Source organism: Macrobrachium nipponense, chromosome 40, assembly GCF_015104395.2.
Source record: "Macrobrachium nipponense isolate FS-2020 chromosome 40, ASM1510439v2, whole genome shotgun sequence".
Lineage (NCBI taxonomy): Eukaryota > Metazoa > Arthropoda > Malacostraca > Decapoda > Palaemonidae > Macrobrachium > Macrobrachium nipponense.
This window is the reverse complement of record NC_061101.1, coordinates 12,678,102-12,705,766: the sequence shown is the minus strand read 5'-3', so window position 1 is coordinate 12,705,766 and position 27,665 is coordinate 12,678,102. Positions and strand designations below refer to the sequence as shown.

The window sequence follows — 27,665 nt, the reverse complement described above, 5'->3', positions numbered from 1 at the left end:
GGGGTAATAGTCAGGGATGTCCTCCTGAGTATTGTCTCCCAGCAAGAATAAATTTCTTCAGTTGGTGGCTGGAACATTCCCTGGATGAGTAAATGTGCTTCGACAGCAGTATAGTGTCAGCCTGGACAGTTGAAATGCTTCAGGATTAGCCAGAAGTTGATGCCAGTCTTGGACCAGTCACTGGTAAGGTAAGTTGGTCTACTGTGATCATACCTTTTCACACTGCTTTTCAAGTACTATGATTTCAACACGAGTGAAAGTATTGTTCCACAGGAAAGAAGATAGTTAAAAATTAAAGTTACTCAGAGGGGAATGTCAACAAGTTTTGTCATACTGATTTGTGATACCATGGCTATTTAGAGTATATAGTACCCCTGAACAGTGTGGTCTTTTAATATTGCCCATCTCGAGAGACAGTAAGTCATTACTGACATTGATAGATTGGTATTTTGAGGGTAATCGCCAGGTTTGCAGCATTCCGGTAATTTGTTAAGAATCGCAACCCATGGAAAAGTATGCATAGCCATGTATTTTGAACCTATTTAGGTAATCATAGCCAATGCTATTTGAATTATGACTAATGGTTTTTTTTAGGTAGGTTATGTTTTTCTGCAGTATTTTTAAATCAATAAGGTAACTATATGTATAGATTGGACTTGATAGTTATTTAACCTTCCCCAGGCAAAGTTTTGCCAATTTATAGAATTCCAGAAGAAGTTTCTTGTAGTAAATGAAATGACACACATTATAATGCTATGGAGAGTGAAATATCACAAGCTAGTCCCCTAGAACTTGTGTCTTGGCTAATAGCCCTTTAGATCTCCCTGTGAACACACTTAGTAATTTTTGTCTTCCTGCCACAGATTGTTCGAGACATTCTGAAGATGAAAATTTGGTGGAAAACTAGTTCCTGGTGGAATGATTGGGGATGAAGTAAATAAATGTAAGGCCCTATTCTCTGCTGACAATTTGGCTTACTGGTGTGCTTCAGGACGCAGTGAAGGTCTGCTCCAAGATGGTCCATTTAACAAATTTTGCTGGACTTATATTAATGGAAACCTGCAATAATATTCACAAAACCTCTTCGCTAGGATAAAGATACTTTCCCGAAGAGTCTTCTATCATATAAAAGCCAAAGGTGAGTAATACAAGAGAGAGTGGTTGCTGTTTTCACCAGCAACTGAGTCAGCATACCATAATGTTTGCATCCTGGGGGATGTTGGGATTAGCCTATAAAAATGTTAAAAATTTATGGTTGTGATTACACCTCTCTTTACATCTTAGAAAAATAGGTTCTTAGTAATTTTGATAAATTTGAATGTTTAAGGGTATTTATTCTGTTACCATTCAATACTCTCTCCAGTTTTTCCAGCATGATCTGTAATGTACACAGCACACATGATGATTAACTAGACTCAGTAACTGTAATACAAGAGAGAGTGGTTGCAGTTTTCACCATCAACTGGATCAGCGTACCATCAAGATTGTATCCCATATGAGGGTTAGTACTATCAGTGCACCGTAGGGAATACTTGGGTTCTTTGCAGTGTCCCTTAGCCCCCAGCAGCAACGCCTTTTACTCTACCTGTTTATATTCTCTCTCTCCATCTTACCTTCCACCCTCTCCTAACAAATGTTTCTAAGTGCAACTGTAAGGTTTACCTACTGTTAAGCCTTTAGAGCCTTTTAACTTTGTTCGCCTCTTGGCTCCAAATGACATCAGGGCTTGGCCTTAGGCTTAGATTTTATATTCCAATATATTTTTACATATGTAAACTGTCCTAAAGGTTTCTTTCCTTTTGCTGGGAGAAGAGGTTTCTGTAACAGCCAGATGCTATTATTATTGAAGATCATGAAGGAAACACTACTCGTAGAGATTCCTTGTTAACTTATACTGTAACATGCAAATTTTTAGGGTTGCTTGAGCTAATAAATTAACTTGCTTCAATTTGTTCCGACACGGCATACAAACCTTCGGTCCTTTTACAATAGGAAGGTACTAGCGGCAGCTGGATAGGTCGTAAGCTTTCGAACAAGGGGTTCGGTAGTTAACTGCTTGTCCGACAGGCGCGCGCGCGCGACTGGGAGGTAAACAAATCACTTTTGCTTTCGGCCTGCTGGCGTGTGGACGTGTATCATCGCTCTGCCCGCTTCATCGTCGTTGCTTTCGCATGGTTGTGTTTTTCTTTTTCTATTTATCTAGTGAAACTGAATTGTAAGTACAATCATTCCATATTTATTTCCATTGAATTCAATTGTGAATTAAAGGATCTTGGTTTCACCACGCCCTCCGATTACCCGAGTGCCGGGACTGAAGGGCGTAAGTGCGGGAATTCATTTTCCCAGAAATGATCCTCGTATTGTGTATGCTCGGTGCCGAGGGCGGGAGAGCGCTCGCTCCGAGCGTATATTTTGGTTGGAAATGTGTAGATGAAAATCGTAAGTAAGTGCTCTTTTCATTTATATTTTTTTTTGACCTGTATGCTCGTTGCCGAGCGAATGCGCTCGGCACGAAACTTATTCTGTATGGAAGTGGAATCGCAAGTACAGTATTCTTTTTCATTTTCATATATATTATTTTGATTGTAGCAATACTCATTTTGGATCAGTTTCCGAGCTTACCCGGAAATTGATGATCCTTTCCCCTTTTTATTTGAATGAAGTGAAATCGCAAGTGCAGTTCTTTTTCATTTTCATATTTTATTGAGATTGCATTGTTTACTTGGATCAATGTTTCCGCTATTTCCCGGGAATGATCCTTCCCCTTTTTATTTGTATGAAGTGAAATCGCAAGCGCAGTATTCTTTTCATTTTCATATATATTTTGATTGCATCAATTCATTATGGATCAAGGTTTCCATTCATAATCGGGAATGGATCCTTTTACCCTTGCGCTCGGTACCGAGGGCGCAATGCGCTCGATCCGAGCCCTTATTCATTGTGAAGTGAATCGTAATGCAAGATTCTTTTTCATTTTATTCCTTTTATTATTGATTGCATCATATTATTTGGTTTCAAGTTCCGACTCAGTCAGGGAATTGATCCTTATGCCCTTGCATTCGGGCGAGGGCACGATTGCTCTCGGCTCTTATTATTATTGTTGGGTACATGGGTGCTGTGCGGGGGTGGGGAACGAGACCCCCCCCCCCCCACCCCCCGCTCAGCTCCCACAGATGGCCCTTCCCCTTGGGGGGGGGGAGGTTATCGGCGTTCTTCTCCTCGCCCGACGTCGAGCGCGAGCGGGGAGGGCCCTCGGTGCCCGATGTACAATTGTATTCGGGGTCTTCCACTCGTTCGGAGAGGGCTCACCCCCGCGCGAGGGGGACTTCCCCCCACTAATCGCTACTACTGTTATTTCCGCAGGTGCTACTGCCACGAGGGTGGACCTTGGTGAGGTATGGGCGTCCTTCCATTTGCAGGGCGTGCTAGTGTCCCAGGGGCTGCGGTTTCTATGTCTGGGCCTACTGCGGTCACCCATGGAGTGGGTGACCACGCTCCAGGTGACGACGTCCCTCCTCACCTGGTGTACTCGCCTCACGTGGTAACAGTCTTGCCTACAGCCGCTGTGAAGTGCCGTTCACCGTACCGAGAGGGGGGCGTGCCGCCGCCGCTCGTGGTTGCCGCGCTGCCGCGACCACACTTCCGCTGCCCTAGAGCTCGCCCTGGACCTGCCGCCGGTACCAGGATGTTGCTGGCTGCTGCTCCACTTCCTGTGTTTCCAGTGCTGCCTGCCGTACCTGCCGATTCTGGGCTGACTGTCCATGCAGTTGCTGCGCTGGCTGTCCCTGCAGTTGCTGCGCTGGCTGTCCCTGCCGTTGCTGCGCTGGCTGTCCCTACTGATGCTGTGCTGGCTGTGCCTGCTGTTCCTGAGATGCCCATACCTGCTGACGTCTCCCGTTAGTGGTGGTACTACCCAGACTTTGGTCTGTCTGTACAGGTGCGTCCGGGCCCTGTGGCTTCGGCTTACAGCAGCCCCGGCTCCGCCCGTGGATAGCAGATCTTACGTCTGTCCTGAGGAAGCTGGACGAAGAAGAGGAGGAAGGTGTCGTCGTCGTCGTCGTCTTCATCTTCTTCATCGTCGTCGGCTTCCGCCTCTTCCCCTTCGACTTCTAAGGCTTCACAGCCGAGGAAGAAGAAGGTTGCCTCCTCCCTCCTAAGAAGTCTCCCTCGGGAGCTTCTCGGGACCCGTCTCACCTCGGTGGGACGGGAGGGTTCCTTCCGCTGGTCCTCCTGCTCCTTCGGGAGCGGGGCCCGTCTCTTCTTCCGCAAGGCAGAAGACTACGGGGACCAGAGGGGTACCGGCTAACACCGGTACTTCCTCGCCTGGTGTCAGTGGTTCTGCCACTGCATCAGGGTCCGTCTCGGCCTCTCGTTCGCGGGAGGTACCGAGTGTACGGGTCGCCTACCAGCGACCGTGCAGCCAGGAACCAGACCTCTGAGTCCGCTCAGCGTCAGGTTCACGCACGGGGCGGAGACTGGTGACAGCCGCTCATGCGACTCTCACCAGACCAGCTCTGCTCTTCGCGGCGACCAGCTGGTCTACCGGGGACGTGACGGTCCACGACCGGCCACGGGCTGAGGCTGGGAAAGAGGTCCTCCCAACCGTTCGCCGGTGCCAGCCACGGCTGGAACCAGCGACGTGACGTGCCGTGAGGACAAGCACCGGTCTCACTGTGAACAGTGGAGCCTGCAGGTCGCCTGACCGTCGCTCTCACAGAGAGCGATCGGGTACGGCACCAGCACCAGCTCTTCTGACATCGAGATTGGGGCCGCTGTGCTCAGTCAGCCGTTCTCCACAGCGAGACGGTTCGACCAGGCCTGCAGCTCGATCGCCACCGCGGGTTGACGATCGCCTGCAAGCCCTCCCAAGCCTGTGGTTCTGCCAGCGAGCGGGAGGGAGGAGCGTCAGGTCTGCCTCTCCCGTACCTTCAACCTCCTCGGGTTACACCGGGAGGAGCGAGGTATTGAGGAGTGATCGTGAGGGGTGCGCCCCTCATGATCCCACCACGACGCCCTACGTGCCAGGCACGGTTCTTGGACCGGCCAGGACGTATGCGCAAGTGGATGGAGAAGACCGAGAGGGCTGTCGCTGTTCCCCCTTCTTAGGAGGAAGGTTCTCGGAATATGCTCTTGTTCGAAGGGCTTAACGGTCCCACTCTGCAAGATGCTGTGACTTCCGAGATCCAGAGGAACTTTGCCGAGGTTATGGCGCTGATTCGTCAGCACAACGACCTCGGGGAAGGATCGCCGCTCCCACCAGCAGAGCCACGGTCCTCGGCTCGAGTCGTTTTGGGGCCCGAGAGGGAACCCAAATCGACGGTGGGTCTGCCGCGATTGGAGCTTGCCGACTGTGTTGAACCAGGTAGTCTCTCGTCTCCGGACAAGAAAGGCTCTCTCAGTTTCTGGCCTGGTCGAACAAGCTACTTCACCTCCTCTACTGCGACAGAAGGCGTTTCTCCTTACGTGTCTTCGGACACCGTAAAATTTGAATACCCCTTTTTCGGTCCTCCTGAGGTTTCGACCTCGACGAGGACTGGAATGAGTCCTGGAGGACCGGAGTATCGGCTCTCTCCGCTGTCAGGTGTCGATCAGCCCCACCCAGACGACGTTCACAGTGGCGGCAGACCCTTACCTACAGTATGAGTTCGTAACCCTCCTCGGGAAAACGTTTTCTCCTGACGATAACGTTTTCCCAGGCTCTGAGAGGCCATCGCCGTAACGGCGATGGCCTGCTCCTTTTCTTCTCCAACTGCTAGTTCCGCTGGGAAGGCGAGCCAGTATCCAATTCCTCCCCCATTCCCTCTCTCCTTACGGCTACGAGGGAAAGGGGAGGGATCCTACAGAGATTTCTCTGTAAGATCCCACGTTAGGGGCTGCGGCTACCGGGGGTGGGGGACCTTCGGGTCCTACCTGACGTAAGCCCCGGTCGTTGAGGAGGGATCCTGCCCCTTTCTCGATTTCTACGGGAATCGGGAGGATCACCAGCCGATATCGTTTGACGAATTCGGTTGGGGGTTTCGCAGAGTGCTTAGAATTCTACGGAATTTCTAGCGCACTCAGTGTTCGAGTTTTTTTACAATCTCCAAACACTTAGGCGAGACCACGGTCCAAAGTGAGCGAGAATCCCCGATAATTGTTACACGATAATCGGGTAACCTCGCTTATGCTCGAATTCCTGTAATTTCTAGCATTTGGAAGAAGACTGCTGCTGAAAGAAGAGTATCTCACAGTAGGCGATTAACCTGGAATAGAGAAGAACGGACGGGAACTTCCAGTTTGGCTTGAACTATCGTCTTCGGTATTCTGTTCACCATTGAAGCTTTCCTTTGGGAAGACTTCTCCTTCACTCTCTTGACTAGAGAACGAAGGCGGTCGATCTCCAATCCTTATTCTCATTCCTCGAGAGGAAAAGAATTTAGGATGGAGGTCGTGGTACAGAACCTACAAATATACTACGTATATTACCCTCGCGACATGATTCTTTTAACAGTTGAATTGTCCGGGGGGTAGGCACATACCGTAGTTAAACTCTACGGTTTGTGACCGAGACGAATTGTATCTTAATTGAACTGCAACTCGGGGTTGCCTGCAACCTCCCAGCAGTTATCAGTTTCGATTTTAGATACTTGGTATTGTCATGACAACACCAAATCAGCTTTTGTATTTACCGAAATCCGTTTCGGTTGAAATATAATTGCTCGAGCGTATTCTTTATGCTCGATGGTTCTAGCCGAACGCATTCCTTCGTGGAATAATGGATTACCTGGCAACTCAGGATGACGAGTCACCGAGAGCTACTGCGTATTGAAACTGCCTGATAGCGGCTCAGTATCAGCTAGGTCTCGGAGATGCACGGTCGGTTACGTCTCTCTCTCCCCACCTGGTTTGATTGACTACCGAACCGTATCTCTGCCCAACAATCATGGACTTAGGTCTCTGATTAACGGGGATTCTCGCAATAATGAAGGACCATCTACTGCTGTGACGCTCGATTTTCATCGCCTTCGACATTGCGAGAATTTTCAACAGAGATATCTCTTGGACTCTTTCATCTTTCTGTTTACCGCACGGTAACAGAAGTCTGTACTAGTCACCCGCTGCATCGCACCGCGATAATGCGAATGATTTTTGCAGACATCTGAGTTTGTCTTCAAAATATCTCGTATTCATAGGTGTGCAATTATTCATTGCTCGCCCGCCCCCCCGAATTAACAGATATGTCAGAAGACATCGCCTACTCTCCGACCTGACAGCTCACTTCCAAATGTTTCAGCCCATGAGAAAGCAGTTCTTCAGGCAGTATTTCCCTGTCTTCATTACTGAAAAGCGCTCCGCTTTTATTTGCAACTACGATCCTCACCGGACAGCAATGAATAGCGGTTAGCGTTCTCAGTCTTTGTAGCACAGGTTCAGAATCTTGAGAATCCTTCTCTCGGTTCAGCTGTGAAGACGTAGGTTGCATTTTCTGTACAACCTTCGTCTTCAACGACACATAGTGTTGTTTTCTCCTTAGCCGAGAATCAACTATACTATGATATATCTTGCCATCAGGGACCTCGGTTTCTAGAAGGCAATTTGACTTTCGCCTGTTGGGCACATGCCTTAAGAGAGTCATCACCTTGCCTTCTGGCATCGGTGACGAACAAATTATTTGTTTAGTCTCTTGGCATAACCCTTTTAAGGCGAAGGTCACGTGACTTGCTCGGGTGCTTGGACAACTTGCCTCCTACCGAACGCAGTCAGTCGGCAGCTGTCAGAGCGCCCAAGTCTGTTACGAACTTCGCTGTGGACTTAGTTCGGTTGTTCCATAACAGTCTTCTTTTCTTCGTCCTAACGCTTGTCACAGTACCCATACCATCGAACCCACCCCACCATTGAGTGTCGGTGTCCTATCCACTACCGAGAAGAACAACTTCGCTGCAGACGGATAGACCAGTATGGGTACAGGACATCACCGAAGTCGAGAAGAGGATAGGTCATACGACCATTCCCTTCTTTTCCTCTGAGGTATTTGCATGACTTTTCCTGCGAAGTCAAGCATCCAGGGGATGGGGATTCGTGACGCTCGATTTCGTACCGAATTCGTAGCGAAGACTCTGAACCCTTCGGTTCCTGACGATCGGTTAGAGTCCTTCACAATCCCCTCCCTAATGGACTTCACTGCCTTCGATGCGAAGGAGATGCTGCTTTGTCCTGTGAAAGCGCGACCGCGCTTTCTGAAGAAACTCGACATCCCAGGCTGAGTGTTGAAGACTCTTCGTCAGCACCAAGATGACCTAGAAGTACACTCCCTCGAGTTATACAAGAATCTTCTCCGTGGCGCAGGTACTGAAGGCAGGGGTCTGGTACAACCGGACCACTGGCACCTCCTCCTACCTTTTGGGATATTGCCCACAGGTCCTGGATCGTTTTTCCTTAGGACCCGTGGTGGCTGCTCAACACGTTGTGTAGCTAACCCAGACCCTAGCAGGCTGAACAGCATCGAGTCCTGGTGTGACTGTAAGAATAAGATAAGTGAATGAGAGAGTGGACTGGCTTCTCTTCCTATCTTTTTCTCCCCCTCTACCTGTGGGTAGAGGGATACGGTCATCACCTTGCTGGATAAGGACGAGATGCCGGTGAGCTACTCGACAGAGCCCCATCCTATCCCTTTCACTAGGGATGGGAGCGAATATCCACCACTTCCTCCTACAAGGGGGGGGGAAGTGGATGCCAACAAGAGACAAACCATAACTTTATGTTGCCTCTTGCAAATAGGAAACTTGTTCTTGTTTGCTGTACGAAGAGATACGCTTGCCTCTCTCTTAGTACTTGGTCCAGAGGTCTGACCATTGATCCTGCGGTGCACACCCCGATCAATCGGACAGAGGCTTGGATCCCTCCCTCGCTCTTACGACCAGGGAGGCATTCCAAGGTTGGGCGAACACCAGTCTGTTCACAAAAGACTCAGATTCCTCCCACCAAGAAGTGAGTCTTCCTATTGTAAAAGGACCGAAGGTTTGTATGCCGTGTCGGAACAAATGACAATTTGTCCAAAATTGCATTTTTCCTAACTATACAAACCTGAGGTCCTTTTACACATAGTCCCACCTCATGCCACCCCTCACTGCAGTTTTTGCTTGGGCCAAAAGCAAAAGTGATTTGTTTACCTCCCAGTCGCGCGCGCGCGCGCCTGTCGGACAAGCAGTTAACTACCGAACCCCTTGTTCGAAAGCTTACGACCTATCCAGCTGCCGCTAGTACCTTCCTATTGTAAAAGGACCTCAGGTTTGTATAGTTAGGAAAAATGCAATTTTGGACAAATTGTCATTTTAGCAGCATTTTGAAATATGAAAGTTCTGGAAAAGAGAAACCACTTTTCATGTGTAAAACCACCTGTGAGGAACTCCCTGAACTACGGCTTAAGAATTCCAACCTGTAATTGTTCTTACTGTGCAGGAACCTAGGAAATCATATTAAATCTGCTTTGCTTTCATTCTGTCAGTTGACACGTTTTTTATACATTTACTTTGTGATTTGTCAAATGTTGCCATACTGGTTACACCCCATGGGGGGATAATGCCGTCAGTTTACCGTACATGGTGCACTGTAGTTACTAATCAAGAGTCTTCGCAGCATTCCTGCAGCCCCTAGCTGCAACTCTTTCATTCATTCCTTTTACTGTAACTCTGTTCAAATTCTCTCTTCCGTCGTATTTTCCACCCTCTCCCAACAATCATTCCGTGGTGTAGCAGTGCAGTGTTCCTCCTGTTACACCTTTAAAACCTTTACTCTCAGTATCCCTTTCAGTGCTGATTACTGTCATAGGTCCCACTGCTTGGCCTTTGCCCTAAATTTTTTATTCCAATTTAATTTCCAACTTTGAAATTCATGGTTGAACTATATTTAGGGCCGTTTCTGGGGGCGTTCGCAATTTCCAGGGGAGGTGCAAGCCCCAGGGAAAATTAAAACATTCTCTAATTAGATTTGTCATTCTCTTAACAAAAGTGAGGAACTAATGTTCAGAAGTTTATGAAAAAATGCAAGTAGAAGTATCGCCTTATAACTTTATTTTTGTATAGTCTACTGTTCTAATTAGACTTGGGACTCACCATGTTTGATAATTATTTCCCTCCCTCCCTGTCCCTCGATCGCTTTCTCTCTTTTTAATTTTCCTTTAAATCTGGGAGGGAATTTTACTCTCAGATGCCAGGGGGCCGTGGTGGGTAGGACCAACTTTCTTAGGTGGCATGGCGTGATAAAGTTTAGGAACCACTGATTTATAGCATGAAGATCATATTATGAGTTAGAAACTGACAGATATGTGTAGCATTCACAGGCTGGAAAGTAGACTCAGATCTTAAAGCTTGAGGAATGGTGGACAGTTGGTCAAAAAAAGTTATAGGTACGGAAGTGGCAGAATAACAACCTATAGTGTAGACTTAAATTTCACACCTAACCCCATCAAGTGAAAGGCATAAAATCAAAATAATGTCATGTTGATATTGGTACAATACTTTTTTAAGAAATTGCTATTCCTTTCTGTCTTGCTGTTATCTAATACTACTCATAACTAATCCATATACTACTTCAGCTGATACTACCAACTTCCAGTACAGTATATGAACTAAATGGGATGTCCTCTCTTTCAGATGTCAGGGGTAACAGTTGAGGATGCCTCCAAAGAGTGCCATGTCTCTTCTGGAAGAAATAAACTTCAGCGATTGCAGAGACTTCAATTGGTGCATAAAGCATTCACTGGATACGTAAAATCTACTTCGGGTGGTTTTGTCTTCAAGCATGTTTGACAACAGAAAGGTTTCTGGCGTCGTCAGTTTAAATGCTTCACAGTTACCCAAAATTTTATGCTACTCTTAGAAAATGGTATACCCACTGTCTCACAGACATGATACATTAAGAGGTTGGCTACAAGGGACCATCATCCTTACATTACTGGAATAATCAGAAGCATGATTCTTGAACTCAAACCCAGGTCAGAGAATAGATTATGTTTTTAGGAATTGGAAAACTTCATATCCTGTTTTTGGAGTACATCAGAAATAATGTACTGTAGAGGGAATTCTTGCAGGGCTCTGGAAATTGTGGATCCTTTGCATTCAGAATAGTGTTGTTTCAACAGCATAAGTGACAACATTCTACCACCAGAAAGAGGCCCCCGTAGGGGGTTAATTAATGCCATCAGTGGACCTCATGCGGTGCACTGTAGGCATTACTTAAGGAAGGTTCTTTGCAGCATGCCTTCGGCCCCTAGCTGCAACCACTTTCGTTCCTTTTACTGTGCCTCCTTTCATATTCTCTTTCTGCAACGTACTTTCCATCCTCTCCTAACACTGTGAGGTCATCCTCTTCTTACACCTTTCAAAGCTTTCACTGTGCCTCCTTTCATATTCTCTTTCTGCAATGTACTTTCCATCCTCTCCTAACACTGTGAGGTCATCCTCTTCTTACACCTTTCAAACCTTTCACTGTCTGTTTCCTGTTGAAGTTACCCCAAGGAGAATGCCAACACCATTTGCACCTTAGTGACTTGGATGCCATCACTATTTTCCATGTACTACTCTTACAGTGAGGTCTTGTAATACTACTTATGCAAAGAGATGATAATAAGTTTTAAGTGCATCTGGCGAAGTGTACTGTAGGAATTATATAAGGTTCTTTGCAGCATCACTTCGGCCCCTGTACTCTAGCTACGAAAAGTTGAGACTTTCCTACAATTTGCGGCGTTGACACGTTTCCCATCTTGCCAAAGGAGGTATTTAATCCTAATCCAAAAAGGTACAATTTCAGGTTTCATACAATCAACTTACCTGTCAGATATATACATAGCTAAGACTCCGTCGTTCCCGACAGAAATTCAAATTTCGCGCACTCGCTACAGGTAGGTCAGGTGATCTACCGGCCTGCCCTGGGCGGCAGGACTAGGAACCATTCCCGTTTTCTATCATATATTTTCTGTCGCCGGTGGTATCAACATCGTTGCTGCCACCTCCTGACTGGAATTCGCTTTTCTAGACAATTGATCATCTTTTTGTGGACTTTTGGTGACGTACCTGGATCGTTTTTTTGGGCATCGCCTACGGTGGACTGGATTTGGACTTGCTTTTGATTTTTCTTCAAGAATGTCTGATTCAAGTGGTTGTGTGAGTGTGTGTGTGAATGTAGGCTGCAAGGTGAGGATACCGAAGGCTTCGGTTGATCCTCACACTGTATGTCGCAAATGTAGAGGTTTTGACTGTTCTATTTCTAACACCTGTCATGAATGTGAGAGGTTGAATGTTGAGGATGGAAGACTCTAAACTTCTTACTTGAAGAAGTTAGAAAGGGATAGAGTCAGAAGGGCGGCATCTAAGGGTGCGGGTTAGTAGTACAGCCTATTGACCTATTGAGCCTTTTAATGAATCTAACTCTTCTCTTAACTATGCATTTGATTCTAATTCTGTATCAGGGCCCTCACTGGCTTTACATTCAGATTCGGCCTCGGAAATTGCTGAACTGAAAGCTACTCTTCACAGGATGAAATCCAAAATGGCTGCCATGAAAGGTAAGGATTGTGAAAGTGACTATTTTAGTGAAGTGAGTGTCCCCAGGCCTAGACCTCTTCCAAGCTCCCAAGCCCAGAGGAGAAGGAAAGTCGAAAGCCGTACGGAGGTTGTGGAGAATTCCCCCCGGTCAGGCGTCCCTTCAGCAGGCTCTGTAATTAGACAGACTGCTCAGGACCGCTATAGGAAAAGCGTCCTCAGAGAGTGCTTCTCTTCGTCCGCCTCTCCTCTCCTAAACGATGGTGGAAGGATTCGGACCTTTCCAGGCCCCTGAAAAGGCACTGGAAAGATCCTATTTTGGATTCAAGCCCCGAACGCTTTTCGGAAGAAGCGCCTCCCTCGATCAAGAAGGCTAAGAGGGTTTTGACGTCCCCTGGCTTGGACAAAACTCCTTCGAGGTCTCCCTCTCCCGTTCAAGAAGACGCCGGAGAAGCTTCCAAGAGGATCATTTTGGCTGTGCAAGAACAGTTATCCGCCTTGGTAGGAGTCCTTTCGAAGGATCCCCCTCGTAGAAAAGACGTGAGGCTTCCTGTCAAGAAGTCTCGTCTTCCTTCTCCCGCCAGGAGTGAGGCTCCTGTGGGACGTGAGGCGTTTGAGATCTCTTCTGATAGAGCACTTTTGACGATCTTGAAGCGCCAGACAAGCGCGAGGTTTTCCTCCAGACGAGAAGCGTCTTATAGGATTCAAGCGCCAGATAAGTGTGAAACACTTTACAGGCGCGAGGATGTAACCAGACGTGATACGTCTGCCAAGCCAGCAGCGTCAGCCGAGCGCGAGGACGCAGCCAGGCGCGAGGATTCAGCCAGGCGCGAGGCGCCAGACAAGCGTCATCCATACAAGAATATAGCACCAGAAAGGCGCGAGGCGCCAGCCAGGCGCGAGGCGTCAGCCAGGCGCGAGATTTTAGAGAGGCGCGAGGCATCAGTCAGGCGCGAGGCGCCAGCCAGAGGAGTCAGCCAGGCGCGAGGCGCCAGCCAGAGGAGCAGCAGGCGCGAGGCGCCAAGCGCGAGGAGCTAAACCAGGCGCGAGACGTCTGAATTGTTGCAGAGGAGCTCTGTACATGCTCTTAGCCCCTCTCCTATTAGGAGTTTGTCTCCCGTAGAGAGAGTTTTTGGGCAGGAAGACCCAGAACGAGAATTGATTTCTCCTTCTGATCCTATATTGGAAGAGGACTCAGAAGACCGAGACTCACGGCAGAGAAGGGCTGTCTAACTATAAAGTTTTGACAGCTTCTTCCTTCTTCAGGAATACGGAGATGCCTTGATCCCTGCCGCTCCTCCTTCTCCTCGTTCCACTTTTTTCATGCTTCCAAGACGCCGAAGTCGTCGGCTTTTCTGAAGATGAGGCCGACGATTTCTATGAGAGCAGCTCTTTCCAGTCGCTGGATAGCTGGATGCTAACCAAAAAGGAGCTAGTCAGAACGGTGTTTTGCATGCCTCCCGCTAGAACTTACGGGCAAGAGAGGTGGTATTTGGTACCAGACTGGGGAGAATATGGGGCTCACTCTCCCAGCTTCGGCTGAAGCTGACTTTTCCCAGTCTGGTAGACGCATCCAGGAGACATAGCCTTCATACGGCTAAGATAACTTGGGGTCTTTCGGAGTTGGATCATCTCCTCAAGGGACTTTTTCACATTTTGGAAGTCTTCAACTTCCTAGATTGTCCCTTGGGGTGATGTCCAAGAAGGCCCATGCCTCGGAAGGACTCGATCCTGACGTACTCCTTGCAATATTGTCGTGCATTGACAAGGTGGTACAGGACGGCTCAGGGGAAGTCTCTTCCTTATTTGGAGCAGGTCTCTTGAAGAAAAGATCTGTTTTTAGCGCTTTTTTGACAAAAGCTGTGTCTCATTCGCAAAGGGCAGCCTTGTTATTCGCTCCCAGGTCTGACTTTCTGTTCCCTTCGCAGTTGGTGAGGGACATTTCCCGTTCTCTGACGGAGAAAGCGACACAGGATCTTCTCCTTCAATCACCAGGAAGAAGAGACCAGTGATGGTGGGAGACAAGAAAGGTGTTTCTACGCCTCTTCGGCCCTTTCGAGGAGGTCCTCCCTAGAGCTCCCGCTAAAGGAAAGCAACTGAGAAGAGAGGTAGAGCCTCTTTCCGTCCCTTTAAAAGGGGAAAGTGAAGTGACGCTCCTCCAAAACACCAGTAGGTGCCAGGCTTCCGGGGATTTGCGGAAGCCTGGACATCTCATTAGATACAGACGCTTGGTCAATGTCTGTTCTACAGAAAGGAGGTACCTCATTCCTTTCCTGGACAATCCTCCCCTGACGTCAACTCCGCGGGAAGTTGTCCGCCAATTACAAGGACCCTGTGTTGAAAGATACTCTTCAACAAATGGTGGATCAAATGTGGGACAAAAGAGCAATAGAGCTAGTGCTGGATCAAAGCTCCCCAGGGTTTTACAATAGTCTTTTCTTGGTTGCGAAAGCCTCGGGGGGGCTGGAGACCAGTTCTAGATGTCAGCGCTCTGAACAAGTTTGTTCAGAAACAGAAGTTCTCCATGGAGACTTCTGCATCAGTCCTTGCGGCTCTTCGCCAAGGGGATTGGATGGTGTGTCTGGATCTCCAGGATGCCTATTTTCACGTCCCGATCCATCCTTCGTCGAAGAAGTACCTCCGTTTCATGACGGGGGGAAGGATCTTCCAATTCAGAGCCTTGTGTTTTCGGCCTGTCTACGGCTCCTCAGGTCTTCACGAGCCTTATGAAAAATGTGGCGAGATGGCTTCACCTGAAAGGAATCAGTATATCTCTATACCTAGACGACGGGCTCATCAGAGCAAAGTCAGAGAAACAGTGTTTGGAGGACCTTGCTGTGACACTAAACATGATAAAGACCTTAGGATTGCTCGTGAACCTCGAGAAGTCCCAACTGATCCCCAGCCAGAACTTGGTCTATCTGGATTCGGATGTTATTCTCGGGGGTTTTCAAGTATTTCCTTCTCAAGAGAGACTAATGAGAGGCTTAGAGAAAGTCTCTCTCTTCTTAGGGAAGGAACGTACTTCGGCGAGGGAATGGTTGAGCCTATTAGGGACTCTTTCCTCGCTCGAACAGTTCTTTCCCTCTAGGAAGACTTCATCTCCTGTCCGCTTCAGTTCTTCCTCGCAAGAAATCGTGGAACATGAAACGACAGGGCTTCTCTCGGACAGTTTTCCCATTCCAGTTTGGATGAAAGCACCCAACTTAAGAAATGGTGGTTATCCCTCCCCTGAAGGAAAACAAGGGTACTTTCCCTAGAAACGCAGAACCCAAACCTTATATTGTTTTCCGACGCGTCGGAAAAAGGTTGGGGAGCAACCTTGGGAAAGAGAGAGGTGTCAGGCACTTGGAATGCTCTTCAAGTGTCCTGGCACATAAACTGCAAAGAGCTGTTTGCCGTACACCTGGCCTAAAGAGCTTCGAACCATTAGTGAGGAACAAGATAGTCCAAGTGAATGCGGACAATACAACCGCCCTTGCATACATTCGAAAGCAAGGAGGTACACACTCGTATGCCCTATACGAGCTCGCAAGAGACCTGCTGTTGTGGACATCTCAAAGGAACATCTCTCTTTTGACGAGGTTTGTTCAAGGAGTAAGGAACGTGAGAGCAGACAGGCTGAGCAGGAGGAACCAGGTCCTTCATACCGAATGGACCCTCCACTCAGAAGTTTGTCGGAATCTCTGGTCTCTTTGGGGGACTCCTCATGTCGACCTCTTTGCCACGTTCCTCTCAAAAAGACTGGAAGTCTTTTGTTCAGTAGTAGAAGACCCCAGAGCTCTAACAGTAGACGCCTTCCTGCTAGATTGGTCTCATGTAGACGTTTACGCATTTCCCCCATTCAAGATTCTGGGTCAAGTGCTCAGGAAGTTTGTGACATCAAAGGGACGAAATGACCCTGATAGCCCCCTTTTGGCCAGCTCAAGAGTGGTTCACGGAGGTGCTGGAGTGGATGGTAGACTTCCCCAGATCCCTCCCACAAAGGAAGGATCTTCTCAGACAACCACACTTCGAGAGGTTTCATTAAAACCTCCCTGCTCTCGCTCTGACTGCCTTTCGACTATCGAAAGACTTGTCAGAGCGAGAGGCTTTTCTAGCAAAGCAGCAAGCTCGATCGCTAGAGCCCGGAGAACTTCCACTATCCGAGTTTACCAATCGAAGTGGGAAGTTTTTAGAAGGTGGTGCAAGTCGAAGAAGTTGTCCTCCTCCAGTACCTCTGTAACAGAAATCGCTGATTTTGTGTTATTTTTGAGAGAGGAATCTCGTCTCTCCGTAGCCACGTAAAGGGCTATAGGAGTATGCTTTCGGCCGTCTTTAGGAATAGAGGCCTAGATTTGGGGAATGATAGAGATCTACATGATCTGATTAGATCTTTTGAGACCAGGAAGTCAAAGATTACTTCTCCCCTAACTGGAATCTCGACGTGGTACTTAAGTTCTTGTCCTCAGCGAGATTTGAACCCCTGCATTTGGCCTCGTTTCGTGACCTAACGAGAAAATGTTTGTTCTTTTGTCACTGGCGACGGCTCTAAAAAGGAGTTAGGTGAGCTGCACGCCCTTAGTGATAAAGTGGGTTTCAATCTAGATTCAGCCATCTGTTCTTTCAAAGAATTATTCTTGGCGAAGAATGAAAATCCTTCGAATCCCTGGCCGAGAAACTTCGAAGTAAAAGGCTTATCGGGTCTCGTCGGCAGGGAATCGGAGAGGTCTCTTTGCCAGTAAAGGGCTTTAAAGTTTTACTTGCAGAAAAAGAAACAGTTGGGAGGTTCTAGACAAGGTCTCTGGTGCTCGGTGAAGGATCCATCAAGACCTATGTCTAAGAATGCTTTAGCCTTTTTTGTCAGGAACGTCATTACGGACGCTCATAAGGCTTGCACGGATGATTCTTTCAAACTCCTGAGAGTAAGAGCTCATGAAGTGAGAGCAGTGGCTACGTCTCTCTCTTTTCAGAGAAACATCACTAAAGAATATCTTGGAAGCGACATATTGGAGATGTAATTCAGTGTTTGCTTCTCACTATTTGAAGGACGTTCCGTGTGACCTATGAAAAAATGTTTTTCTTTAGGTCCTTTCGTGTCTGCGGGCAACAATCCTGGGTACAGGAGCTAACACTAATCCTTATTAATACATAAGTCTAATAGATATGTTCTAGACTTTCTGCTGAACAGTGCAGGTGCCGCCACAGGCGGCAAAGTCACTTTCGTTCAGTAAGGAACTCTTGTGATATCTTTTATTAGATGAGTATCATAAAATTTTTTTTTTTTGGAAAATTATTGTGTGCGTGTGCAATTTGGTTTGAGTTATGGTTGTTGTGAAGAGTTTGGGGATAACTCGGAGCAATTTTTAATACTAACATGGTGGTTAGGATCAGGTGGGTCGGGATTGGTTGTGTGCTCCTTAATAAGTGTTGTCCATATAAGTGGATCAGCACCCATTGACAAAGTCCTTTTTAGGCTCTGCCGAGTAAGTGGATAAGACCCCTTCGGCAGACCCACAAGAATTCTTGGCCAAGATGGTCACATATCTCGCTAAAGTTTCTTGAGGTGATGCAGGACTACTGGGCAAACACCCACGAAGTCTACCACCTATCAGGTAGAACCAAGGTTTTTATTTTTATACCTACAACATATGTTGTTTACCTGTATCCAGAAGTAGCGTCCTCTTACCCCTCACGAAGGGTCCAATCAGCTATGTATATATTCTGCCAGGTAAGTTGATTGTTATGAAACCTTTATTGTATCAAAGAACAATATCATCTTTACCTCCCTCGATGGTTAAGGTTAATCCTGAGAGTGGACATATACAAGCGTACTGTCCAGCTATTTGCTTTTATTCACAAGTGGCTTTGATGTATAAGTAATATATCATGCCATGTGTATGTATGCTTACGTTAACACACATATATAAAAGGTATGTATACTATATGACACATATACATACACAAGCATATAAAATTTAATTAGAATTATATATATATATATATATATATATATATATATATATATATATATATATATATATATATATATATATATATATATATATATATAACCCTAATTAAAATTTTTCATCGAAAAATATACAACAAGTCCAATTATAAATGTAATGTTTTTCATCTCTTGTGTTTTGCTTTTGTACCGACGAATGGAGGGAGCTCAGACAATCCTCTTATTACTGTGACCCTTGGCGGTCACTTCCCTTAATCATCCATACACGAGGAAATGTCAGCGCCACTCAAAACTTTTGCCAAATCTACCAGATTGTCACCCTTTTTCCTGAAAAGTTTGAACGGGTTTAAGAAAATATGGCAGCAGTGCTAATCACCCTCGAGTCTCAACCTTTTGTAGTCAGAGTATAGCTGCAACCCCTTTCATTCTTTTTTACCATATCTCAATTCATATTTTCTTTCTTCCTCCATACTTGCCTAACAGTTTTTCAACGTTATTTTCATGCGGAATAACCGCATAGGTCTGAGCGCATTTCCTTTGGCCTGAATTTTATATTCCGCTAAATGTAGTAAGTGAATGACCATCTTTCCGAATTGCCTTGCCTTCCCTTCCCACACAATAACCACTATTAGTTTTACTGTGAAACTTACATTGCTTTTGGGAAATATCGATTATGTTTGCATCACAGTAGTACTGGTCAGGTATAACCTGGACTTCATCCTGCCGTTGAAGTTGAACACACACGTTGGGCTATTAGCCTTTGGTTTATCATTAGGATCTGTTATAACACATTAGCAGATTGATATTTTTGAAGGTCATCGCCACATTAGCAGCATTCCAGTCAGGTCTGGATAAGAAATGACTTGATATTAACTTTTTATATTTGCATTATGAAATTGACATTACTGATTTATTGTTATATAAATTACAGCTGTTTAATAAGGTCAATGGGTAACTAATTAAAAGTATAAACGAAAGAATGCAGGCATGGCCAGATGGACTTGGCAGGAACGGTCATAAAGCCTTCTGTGTGCTATGCAAAACTTCACACTGTAAGCAAAACCCACAAGGTACTACTTAGTGTTGACATAATTTGCTAGGGTACTGTACTGTACTGTAGTTGACAGTAACAAAGGGAAAGTAGGATATCTATCTTAAGTCTTTGAATACTGAATATTTATTGCTAGTACATATTACACAGTTTACTGTATACAATTGCTGTATATACTAAACAATACAGTGCTCTACATGTACTGTAATATGTAATTGTATACAGTATACTGTATACAATTTCTGTACTAAACAATACATTGCTGTACTTGTACTGTATATTGCAGATTTTATCAGAATTCTAGATTTTGTAGACAGGAATGTTAATGAGGCAAAACTACGGTAGTGTAGTGTCAGAATTCATGAAAAGATGTAGGAGTGTGTTATTTTTTATAACAGAGTACTGTACTACAGTACTACTATAGATTAGATTAGAAATTTTATTGACCACAACAATTATACATAGCCCATATTTACCGTAATTATTTATATTTGGTCCAACAGAAGGCAAAACACTACACTTGGCAATACAAAATATTGTATACACAAAAGTAAGAGTAACAGGTTTTTATCTTATACAACATTAAAACAAAAACTTTAAGTTATCATATGGCAAACAAAATTAAGAACAAGATTTGACATTTATATACAAAAATCATACTACAAAAAGCTATTTTTATTCTTATTTTTTTTCACCTCACAAATATTCATAAATACTCATAAAGGATTAAGCTAATAATCTTACATTGCTCTGCCAGGATTCGCTGATCTGAAAATATATCCCTCATGTTAGATAAATTATAGGTATCTCTGATATCTAATTCAGAAATATTATGCTTAACAGAATAGATGTCATGAACTAAGAGGTCTGGATTGATTTCTCTATTTGTAACTTTTCTTGAGGAGTCAGAATTAATGATGTTACATCTGAGTATTTCCATTGCGATTTTTACATCATCTCTACTATCATTAATCAGTCCTTCTATGTAAGTCTTGGTGTTATACCTGGCTCCTAATACGCTCTTAATTGAAAATATCAAAGGGTCATCCTCCAACGAAGACCTCTCTCTGCACATCCTACTAAAAAACTTTCTGTGTTTGCTACAAACAAGATCTCGTAATGGCGGGTACCCTGATTCATGTAACATAATTCATTACATTAATAGGTCCCAGTGCTTGGGCTTGTCCCTAAATTTCATAATCCATCCATCCATACATGTTGTCTTTCTAACACCAAGCAATAGTTTTAATCCACAGTTACATAACTTCACTACTGGCTTCAAGTCTGCATTCAGCCACGATTCACACCCATACAGGACAGCTGACATTAAAGCAGCATCAAAAAAACTTTTTTTAACAATAAGAGGTATATCATTATTTTTATTCAAAAATGAAACAAATTTATTGATAGGTGGCATCGTCGATCGAGCATGAACCGCAACAGAGGAAGACACATAGCCATCTGCAGTAAAGATCGATCTTAAATATATATATTGCGAGCAGGATTCTACTGTAAGACCATCGATCTCAATTAACCTACCGTCTTGTGCTGTTCCACTAATAACAAAAAACTTAGTTTTCCCTGCATTAATTTTCATCCCATAAGTGTGACAATATTGCTTCAATAATGGTATCTTATGGATGATACCTTCTCTGGTAGTTGCAAGGAGAACTGTATCATCCATTAACACTAATAAATGGAGCCACGATAAAAACCCATCAGGATTGCAATTATTCTTAATAAGCTTAATAAGATCATTAATGTATAAAAACAAAAAGAAGACACGATGTAGAACTTCCTTGACGAACTCCCACAGTAGTTATGATTGCAGTACCAGTTATGCTGTTTGTTACTCTATAAATAGCTATCAAGGCTGCCAACATAACAGCTCCACAACCTAAGCATTTCAGAACCTTAAATAACATTCCTCTTGGTACCAGATCATAAGACTGACTAAAATCAACAAATACGACAAAGAGTTTGTTTCCCCCTTCTCCTAGCCATGTCTGTCATCAAGCGCAAAGCTACAGTATGCTCCATGCAACCACGTCCCCTCTGCGCCCCAGCCTGTTTGTTCCCTGTAAGGCTTAAACTATGTTTCAAGTCATGAACAAAGAATCATATCTTACAACTTTGCTAAACGGTTAATAACTGTGATACCTCTATAATTCTTGGGTTCCTGTCTGTTGCCTTTCTTAAAAATCGTAAAGAACTTGGCCAAAGACTACAAACTAGGATGAGATGTAGGCAAAAAAAGGGCGTTAAACAAAGTAGCGAGTGTCAACAACCATTCTACTGGAAGCAACCTAACAACACCAGGGGAGACCCCATCTGGACCACAAGCCCTATCGGGTTTAATTTTATTGATCTGGGACTGGACTACTTCGACTTATTTGATCATCTAGGATAGGGACATTTACAAATGACTATATTTTCATCAACTAGACTTTTATTTAGTATTTAAAACATTTTCGAAATATTCTTTGAATTCCTCATCTGTGGGACCCACATCAATTTTATTTTCTACCTGAAATTTCCCCTTCCAGTCTATAGCCTGCCAAACTCTCGAATCATCATGGTCCCGAAGGAGACAGTCACAGCGGCCGGTACGTATATGCTTCCCTACTATCCTCTCCAACCATTTCCGTACTACTCTGGCACATCTCAGAACACTGGTATAATACATTCGATACAGTAGAAGCAAAATCATTTACATAATTGATAAAATCATCTATTTATATTCATACCTAAAATTAGGACATTAAACATGTTCCGCTCAATCCTTTTATACTTAATTGGTTTCTTTACCAAACCGCTACACTTATATCCCATTAGTGATGCATGGCCACCCAAAAAAGATGGTCGCCTTAACACAAGATCAAGATCGATCCTACCTTTAGACATTTTAATGGATATTGGCGCATGATCAGAAGGCAAATTCTCGGTTGGGTGTACATGAAATGATTCTATAGAATTAACTGTATTGACCTTACACATACGTCTAATTCGGATACCCATCTAGTTCCCTGCTTATAAGTCTTGCTGCTAACAAAGTGTTTGACATAAGTTTTCAGATTAGTATTGACCACTAACAAGTTTATGATCCTGACAAATTGTTGTTAAAACATAGGCATTATCATTAGGAATATTCACGTCATCAGCGACGATTGGATAGGAAAATTCTTCAGTATTACTTATTTCCCTCGCACCTCTACCGAACCGCATATTTAAATTCCCTATTAATATAAACTTATCATCATCTTCATTATCTATTAACCTTTCTTGTATTGATGCAAATTCCCTGTGAGAAAAATAAGGAGAGTCATCATGCTGGATATAACATGCTCCAAATACTACTATCGGCATCAATCGTAACTGAAACTATACCTGGTCAGGTATGCTTGTGTCCACATTTACAACCTCTTGTGATAGAACATTTTTTTAGTACATATACATACATATAATGAGAGAGACTGTACATTACACATTTTAATTTACTTTTAAATATGCATAGTACCTTGAAACACTGGTCAAGAGACCCTTTTTGCAATTTAACCATATTGATACTGTGGGGAAATTATTCTTGACTGAGACAGTGACTCAATCTTACCCCCTTTCTGAGATTGTTTGTACATTCTGTAAACAGACATATTGTAAACCTATTTAGGTTTGGCATCTAATATGTAGGAGGAATTCTGCCTTAGACATTTCTTATTCAGATAGTGAACATGCAGTTAAAAGCTATGGTCAAGACATGAATTATTAAATGCAGAACTAATTCTGATAATTGTAATCTGTTTTCTGAAAAAAAAAAATCCAAATTGAAACATTGAAGTTAATCATTTCTTTCATTGCAGAAAGCTTGTCATGGTTAATCCTCAGCACCAGTGATCTTCAAGTTTATCTTTATCCTCAACACCAGCGACCTTCAAGTGTATCTTTGTTTATCCTCAACACTAGCAATCAAGTTTATCTCAATTGGACAAACATGTAATTGTTTCTTCAGAGCCTTAATGCGTACAGCATTCTTTCTCCTCTTAGATGTCCATAGACAAGTATATGCAGTGACCCCTAAAGAATTTTGATTCAATGTCTTCTTCTAAAACTAGGATTTAATTATTGTAACGAAGTACCTGGACAAATCCATTGACTCAAATAGCTAAAGTCTCATGGGGAATTAGAATTTAATTATTGTAACAAAGTACCTGGACAAATCCATTGACTCGCATTGCTAAAATCTCATTGGGCTTCCCTAATGGTTTTGTCCCCAACCACTTCTGATGCCACATTCTCTCTTGAAATCTGTCATGTTAAAACTTTGTCTGCATTCATTCACTTCACTTAGAATAATTCAAAGTACCTATATACTGCCTCTTATCATTCTTATAACATTTTGTCCTGTACTTTATCAAATTCTCATTTTATTTATCTTTCCTCATTCAGTATATTGCTGTTCCAAGCATGTTTTTTTCTATATCTTTGCTGTGTTCAAGATTGTTTGCCACAATAGCTTCCTCTGTTGGCCATATAATTCATGGTCACCTAACTCATGTTCTTTAAAGTTCTTTGCAGTGTCGATTTGGCCCCCTTGCTGCAACCCCTTGCATTCCTTTTACTGTACCTACCCATTCAAACTTGCATCATACATTCCACCCTCTCCTAACTATTGTTTCATAGTGCAAAAGTAAGGTTTTCCTCCTGTTACACCTTTAAAAAATTTTTAGTCTCAATTTCCCTTTTAGGACTGAATAACCTCATATTTCCCAGTGCGACTTTTGGCATAAATACTATATACTATTCTATTCCATTCCATGAGTTTTGCCCTCCCTAATCTCTGTAGTCCTGCCTGTTCCCTTTTGCTTATTCTTAGCCTGAATTTGAAGGCTATCCTATTACAGTATTTCAGTTACCCTCTGCAGTTACTGTTCATAGTATACAGTAGTACCTCGTATTTCGAACTTAATCCGTTCCAGATGGCTGTTCGAAGTACGAATTGTTCGAAATATGAAACAAATATCCCCATAAGAAATAAAGGGAATCAGGATAATTCGTTCCAGCCAACCCAAAAAGTCACCCTTTTCACATTTAAAAAAAAAAAAATTATCAATGTGTTCAATAGTTAAATAGAGTGTAAAGTAATGAAACAGTACGTTATATGAAGTAAAATTTTCTTTCATTTTATTTTTCCTGTGTACGGTTTACGAACTGTTTGGTAAAAATGGAGCCATCCGGCTGGGGGATGGAGGGAGGAGAGACGGGAACCCTCTTGAGCAAACCAAATTAATTGCAGTATGCAAAGGTTGATAACAAAATATATTTTATTCACATTAGGTACAAAGATAATTAAAGGAATCGATAGTGTTTGTGTCCGATTGTGTCTCAGAGAGAGTGAGTGAGTAATTAGCGTGTTTACACTTGGTTCTTATGTGCACAAAATAGATTAATTATGCCACAAGACATCAACTAACTGTTGCCAAACAGCAGACTTTTAAAATAAACATCATGATTTTACAGACACATAAGTAATAATTCAAGAATGCAAGGGAAGGAAAGAAATAAAATAACTTTTCACAAGGAAGCCGTTTAAACAAACAATCGAAGGCATGCAGAAGCTGAAAGCGACGCCAATTTGTTTATTACAGAGCCGAGTTACTTTTACAGTAGTAAATATATCATAAAATGCAATTATCACTAGATTGGTATTTTACCGTAATAAAAATAAAAGTGATTTGGGCAGATTGAGTGTAAGTGAAAGAAATGGGGGAATAATCATCCCAGATCAGCTAATAAGTCAATGGTAAGCAGAGTCTCTCTCTCTCTCTCTCTCTCTCTCTCCCTCTCGTCTCTCTCTCTCCTCTCAATCTCTCATCTCCCTCTCTCTCTCACCTCTCTCTCTCTCCTCCTTCCCTCCCTCTGGCTCCCTCCTTCCCTCTCTCACATCGTTCTCCTCTCCTCCCCTCCTCCTCCTCTTCGTCCTCTCTCTCCTCCTCTCCTCTCATCCTCCATCCTCGCCTCACCCTCTCTCTCTTCCCTCCTCTTCCTCTCTCCTCCTCTCTCTCCTCTCGCTCTCATCTCTCTCTCTCTCTCAGCTTTTTTTTTTTTTTTACCATGTTGCATTTGTTTTCATGTTTTATCATTGTTACATTTATTGTGAAATATTTTTTATGTGAATTGCTACTGCTTTTACGTACATATTATAGCAAAGATTTAACTGCCTCTTCTCCTCAACAATACCACGACGCACGATAACTTAAAATCATTCGTTCATTATTCCTGAAAAATATAAAACGCTACCTCCCTCTACATCAAGTTAGCTGTGTATCACCACAATGACAAGCGATTTTGTTAATCATTTGTGCTAAGTTTTATTGTGAAAAGCTTTGTTCTTTCATTTACTATTTTGTTAATATTGTTCAACTCAAGGTCCAAAGAGTATAGGAGGTCTTTTCATCGATGACCCAAAATAAGCTTCTGCCAGGTCGAGAGCGTGACGTCAACTCAACCTCGCCTTAGGCTACCACGTGTTTGCTGATGCTCTACATCTAGTTAAGCTTTTTAGAAATAATTCTCTTGACCAAGGATTCATATTGCCGGATAGTAAGTTGCCTCAAAGTGTTCCTTTACCCCGTCCCCTTCTGTTTCATGATAATGGTTTAGTAACACAGCAATGAAGCCTGTTTGTCTTGTAACAACGGATGTGAATGGTCAAGCTATTGGATGCCAATGATCATATTTTCTAATCACTACTGTAGACAATATGTTAATGATATACGAATAATAGTTCACATTACCAGTGAACTGAGTCGACGTTTAACAAATAGAAAAATATTATAGTAACAGAGCAATGAAAATAGCAATGGTAAAAATCATATTCAGTCCTTATTAACCATAATCGTCAATCTTTGTTCCATTCAGGTGTGGCTGTGGAGGCGCTTGCTGAGATCCTACTTTTGTTCATGGTAGATCAGTATTATGTGTCAATTTCAGAACGTTATTTGAATGGAAATACGCTTTGGATTTACACAATCCATCTATGTATTTATAAAGTAATGAAATCATAACCCGCAAATGCCAAGACCTATAAATATAATTTCATAAAGACAACTATGATAGCCATTGACAGGTTACGATATGGAAGGCTTTTGGGGGGGAATTATAGACCACCAGAAGTATAAAGGAAATAATGTATCCAGTGTGTTGTCACTCATACTTATTTTTTATTCGAGCCACTTCTCACCAGAGTAGCCTCGATGGAAATTTCTCTGGCCGGTATTTAACTCCGAGTCATCCGAGTAACGACACACCCTAACCACCCTGATGGCCCTTATATACCAACCCAAGAGTGGATAAAAAGGAATAGTTTGCAGTCGATATGAGTTTTCATTTCAGCCTTTCGTCTCTTGGGATTCGTGACTGGATTTCTTGTCGCTTCAGTCTCAAATTTGTCGACTATTCAAGATTCCATTGATTTGTCAGTTCAATGAATTCAAGATACATTTTGCTATTTTTGCGTCCTTGTCCATTAATATTATTTTTATTTTAATAAAATTTTAATTGAAACTTGAATTTGTTTAGTTTTTGTTTGTGAAAATGAGCACCAAACTAATCTTGAAGGGAACACGTAGTTCATTTGGCTACATCCACTATAATTGTTATTCATTCTTTTTCATGTTTAACAAGCATTGTTCCTGATTCCAGTAATTGCAGCTTTGTATTATCCTGACCCTTCCCTGATTAGAGCATCTGTGTCGATTTTTGCTTTCCTTCTCATTGGGATCAAATTAAATGAGAGTCCGTTTAACCAACGACTCCCCCACCCCTATTACTGATTCTCCAGCCGCCAATCCCCTCCCCCCCTTGTCCCTTACCTATCCTCCAGTCCCACCCTCCCTCCATCCTCAGGTAGCCCTGCAACCTCCCAGGTCACGCTCATGAGATGTGTGGAAAAATCAGTAATCCTAAAATTCCAACGGTCACATGACCATTCTGGAACTGCAGTCTAAGTTCTGTTTGCCTTTGCTCAAAGGTCAACCCTTGATATTCTAATATCTTGTTTATTGTTCTTGATTTTTTTGAGAGGTGGTTTTGGTTTGGTCATAGCACCTAACTCATTCATTCTCCTCATGATTAAAAAGCAGCAGTACTT

The 27,665-nt window shown here is 43.6% G+C and overlaps 1 long non-coding RNA gene across 3 annotated transcripts; it reads left to right on the top strand.

Moving 5' to 3' along the window:
- Positions 1 to 6: 6 nt before the first annotated feature.
- On the top strand, positions 7 to 25,320 carry LOC135211925 (uncharacterized). Of its 3 annotated transcripts, XR_010313772.1 has the most exons (6): positions 7 to 188; positions 864 to 1,138; positions 1,364 to 1,501; positions 10,632 to 10,972; positions 22,066 to 22,125; positions 23,377 to 25,319. It is a non-coding gene; the product is annotated as an uncharacterized LOC135211925 (long non-coding RNA). The 3 variants fall into 3 exon arrangements; XR_010313774.1 differs by lacking the exon at positions 1,364 to 1,501 and having other exon boundaries at positions 23,377 to 25,320; XR_010313773.1 differs by lacking the exon at positions 22,066 to 22,125.
- The last annotated feature ends 2,345 nt before the right edge of the window (positions 25,321 to 27,665 follow it).